Here is a 5063-nt window from a genome sequence, read left to right as displayed (position 1 = left end):
TTGCTTGAGGTCTGAGTTTTCATATGTAAATAGGTTTGTCTTGTCTTTAGTGCTTTGTATGATTACACAATGGGACTTTTTTTACCCGTGCCACTTATCACTAGCCAGTCATTCAGAAAGTCCTTTCTGTTTCTGTTGCAAATGGAGAATTGCTCTAGTGTTTCAATATAACTTCTCATAGAGAATAAAACTCTTTTCTATGCCTTTAAATGCAGGTGTGGAGAGACAAAATATGTCAATCAGCATTAGAGAAGCCAAGCATATCTCACTATTACTGCATACGCTAATTTGTAAGAGTCTGTTTAAAACTGTGCTGACTGTAGAAATTTAGACGACAATTTATTTTACAAATTAAATGGGTGTTTGTACAGATGCATTTATTATCCAAGAACAGAGATCTCAATTCACCATTCTTTCACTGCCTTCTGAATTAAATACTTGACGTTGCAGGCAGCGATCATATTTTTGTTTAAACTTAACTGTGTGTAATCCAATGTGTAAGCCCCAATGAGAAGTCTGTAGTAGATTTGAAGAGGTACAGACTGCCTTATTTAAAGTCCTATACACTTTGCAGTTCTATAGCTGAGGAATCGGATGGATTTTAATGTATCGGGCTCAGCAAGGCTGTTGCAGGGGGTAGCAGAGTTTTTGAAGCATGCAACCAGGAGGATAAAAACAGAGGACGCTACATAGCTAAGAGATCAAGCCACCATCTTCACAATAAGTAAGTCCAGGTTTAAAAGCTGAAGAACAGGACATCAAACTGTTGCTGCACATAGCAAAATCCAGCAGGTCTCCTAATTTAGGGAAGACAGCTGAACTTTGGCTCCTCTGAGGCAGGATCTCCGGCTGCCAGCCAAAACATCTGTCCAGAGTACCAGTCCAGCCTCATGGCTGGAGGAAGGACCAGATGATCTCTGAGCTCACTTTTAGCCCTATCTGATTCTGTGAAAACAGATCTCTTCCCCCCCTGACAGTGGCAGAGCCAGCTGCCAGCTCACGACAAAGAGCTGAGTGCTCAGGAACAGCTGTTGCGAGGAGTTTAGAGAAGCCAGCACTTTTCTGTATAATGGCATGAAATTACAGATGGCTATCTTCCACTCAGCCTTTAGAAAGAGGAAGGATCTGTGCACGAGAACTTCCTGTTTTGCTGTCCTCTATCAGGACATAATGTAGAGGATTAAAAAACCTCTCTGAACTTCCTATCAAAGAGCTCCTGCAGCTGAATTAGATTAGCATCACCACGATGGCATTTTTTTTTTTAATGAAAACAGATGAGTAACAGTGAGAGAAGGCAGAAGTGATCTATATACATTTTTCATGCTGTTTTATCAGGGACTTTTTTTTTTTAATGATACTATCTGTTACTGTTGCACAGTCAAACTATTGTGAGGATAAGGTGCCTTCTTCCCCAGTGGCATTTTCTTTCCATGTAGAACCTTTACATGGTGCAGCTGTGTTCACACCGGCAAGGTGGAATAGTTAGAAGTTACACAGTTTAATACATAACTAAGGCGGAAAATGTACAGGCTATAAGAGGATCAATTGACCTTCCTTTTCTCTCTTTGTGTATACATGCACACACATGATTTAGATAAATTCCACTGTTCAATTGAGTAGGAAAGTTTTTTTGGGGAAAAAAACAACTTAGAATGAAAGGAGTATAAAATAAAATTTGAACAGAATTGAGTTTTAATGAAAGCTAATCTCTTCATGTGGTTATGTAAGGAAATGTATATATAGAGGAACCATTGCGTTCATCCCTAGCAAAGTTCATTTGTTTTTCCCTAGCAAAGGTTTTGACCAATCTGTCTACCCTTGCTGAACAAACACTTCAAAGATCAGCACTGTCTTATTTTCGTATTGCTCTCTCCCAGGACAGAATGAGTAAGAGATGGGTTATGGTTTCCTAGCTGTGCAACTCACCTGTCATTTCCACACTGCGAAGTAGGAGAATTGTCCTCAGAGAGAAACAGAGATCCTTGATATTGAAAAAAGATGATAAGGAGTGTGCTCAAATTGATATATTTACTTTTGCTCTCAGTCCTGCAAAGTCCAAACCATTTTTCCTGATTCTGGTATGTGGCACTTCATTATGCAGTGGAGGCTCTCCTTCCTAGTCATTATTACATTATTGTTGGCTTTTGATTTCTGTTGATCAAAAGAATGCTGTACTTGTACTGAGAGAAAAGAGATGCTATCTCTGCTGTAGCCAAGACATGATACACTGGTGGCTTTGAAGGTAAGAACCAAACCCTTATACTGGAAGCAAAGTGAGAGACCAAAGAAGGGATCAAGGTTTGGGAGTGATGCAGGTATGACAGCATCAGATGGGCTACAGGCATGTGTGGCAGGAAATCACTGTAAAGGTAATAACCATGGCTGCTTACAAACGGAGTGAATTAGCAGTTCTAAGAAGAAAATGCAAGGTGTGTACAAGTGCTTCTGTGTTAACATTTTGCTTTCTTGTTTAAATTTGTGCAATGTTAATGGATTCATTTGCTGAAAAGATACCAATAGTTAGGAATATTTTTTTCAAACACCAATTTTTATTAAAGACATACCTGTGCTTTCAACCTCAAAGTCTCATACTGTCAAATAAAACAGGATACCTAAATTCTCGTTTCAGATAGCTGAAAGTAAGATCAGTTAATGTGCCAGCTCCCACCCCTCCAATTTTCTTAACTAATTTCAGTTTTATTTTGGCACATATAATAGCTGTGATAACTTAAAATTCACGATAAGGAACTCATGATTTGCTGTATATACCCCTAAAAGTCTACAGATACGTATGTTATAGAACGGTAGGCCAGCAAGGGTCAGAATTAAAACTTCCCTTAATGTAACAAAGAAGAATTCTTTAAACATATCACCTTTGATATTCACATTCTCTGGCCCCTGGCATCCCTGTTTCCATGTCTGACATACACGGTGTTGACTGACTCCCAACGACCTGCAGCTCAGAGGACTTAATGCTTTTCATCTTTTTAAGCAGACATCAACAAATTAATCCTCTCCCAAATCCTGTGATGGTGAAGGTACAGTCATTTTATGGAGATACATACGTGACTTGCTCAAGGTCACAGCAGCACTCAGTCTCATATCTGGAATGAGGATTCAGGCCCCTACTGTTGTGCTCAGATAGCTGTGGCATGCACTTCTGTGCATAGTATGGACAATCCTTTTGCCTAAAAATGTATTCAGAATTACAGTTACAGATTATAAAAAAATTATGGGAGTCATCTGGATTTATTTCTCCAGCAGCCAGCATATATTACAAACTATTCAAGTTCACACTCATTATGTGAAGGAACTTAAACCACAGTTTTTCCAAGGAAAAAAAAATCTATAATCTGAGGAGCAAATAAAACATAATTGGCACTATTTCCTAGCCATTTTGCAGGCCTGCCATTTATTTATACAGTGCTCAAAAGAGCTTTACAAATTTAGGACTGCAGATCGTATTTAGGGAAAAGATTTTACAAAGCTCCTCAAGTTCAGATCTTCTTTCTAGCCAGCTCAGTAATATAGTAAGCATTATTGGAAAGACTAAGAAGGTCAGCAAAGCATTTTAAAAGCACCATGAGAGAATTCAGGAATCTTGTCATATATTCCCTCCTGCAAATTCTAACTGCAGCAATGTGGGTTTCAAATTAATTCAGTGTCAAAATTCCCACTGATTTTTAGAAGTGAAGGCACGTGTTCACTACGCCTTTTGCCATGTGGGTTTTCTCTAAACTCACTGAGGCTACTCAAAATAATCTCAGCTTGCATGACTGTTTATGTCTTAAACAAGAGAATGCCATACTAAAATAATTTGCATTTCATAGCTTTCCTGGTGGAATAAGTGAATGGACTTTGATGCAAGTCATGAAACAATTATTTGTGGGCTGATTTTGATCACTAAGCTCATTATAACATGTCTCCAAACTGAAAATGAGTAAGACTTTTAAAAGCCTGAATTAGTGATTTTCCAAAAAATAAAAATAGTGCGTTTATGTTCCTTCCAGTTTTTAGAAACAATAGCGCTTTACTCTTAAACTCCAGATGGCACTGTGGTGCTTAACATTACCCACTTGTGTGAGAGCTGATGGACTGCAAAAGCGCTCAAGTTCCTGAAAAACAAAAGCTTCCTTGTTTTAAGAGAAATCAGCTGCTAATAGTTTTCCAGTGCAGATGTGATATTATACTTTCAACCATGTGAAGACTGGGCTAACAAATGGCAGCTTGTATGCCAGAGATAGGACTTGTCATGTAAGAAAAGACTTGTCTACACTTGAATGAGGTCATGAGGGTCATGAGGTCATGAGGCCTTTTCCTCACCAGCAAAACCTAGAACAACATGCACTATTACAGAATCAAGGGAGAACTTCTGCTGAGGCATGCCCCTTCCTGTTCACAGCATTTATCTATTTATCTCTGTATAATTGGTAATTCTGTTTGTAGGAGTGCATTTTCAAGGATGGGGTGCAAACCACTTGGATAATAAGGTTATCAGCAATTTTTCTAAGGAAAAACAATAGACTTCACTGTTCTGAAAACATCATTTGCCACTTCATGTTATCACTTAGACTATTACAAAAACATCTAAAACGAACAATATTTTTCCTTCCTGTTCACCCTTAGAAAATTTGAGTATGATGTTCATACATTAGTTAAGTCATTCACTCATACTGTTTTATAACACATTCATAACAGCTTAATCTTTCCCTACACGTTAACTTTTATTGAGACTATCCCCTTAGTTTTTATAATCTTCCCAACTCTTAATTTGGTAGAAGCCTGCCTGACAGCTACATTCTTTTAATTCTTCCTTCTTAGCTTATATTCCATTTCTTCAATGTGGTACAGAGTAATTTCTAAATACTTGTTACTTGACCTTTGGACCCAGGTAGAGTTCACATTGCATAGTCACTAAACCTTTGCTCAACCCAAGTCTGAGTAACATCACGGATTGTTCTGTGGATTTAATCCGACAGAATTCTGACCTTTCCTCCACTTATTTCCTTCCTCTATAGGCTCCAATATCCCATTAGATTCTAAGCAAAACTCACAACTATTTA

The sequence above is a fragment of the Anser brachyrhynchus genome, assembly GCF_964034855.1.
Source record: "Anser brachyrhynchus genome assembly, chromosome: 3".
NCBI lineage: Eukaryota > Metazoa > Chordata > Aves > Anseriformes > Anatidae > Anser > Anser brachyrhynchus.
Note: the sequence above shows the minus strand (reverse complement) of the source record.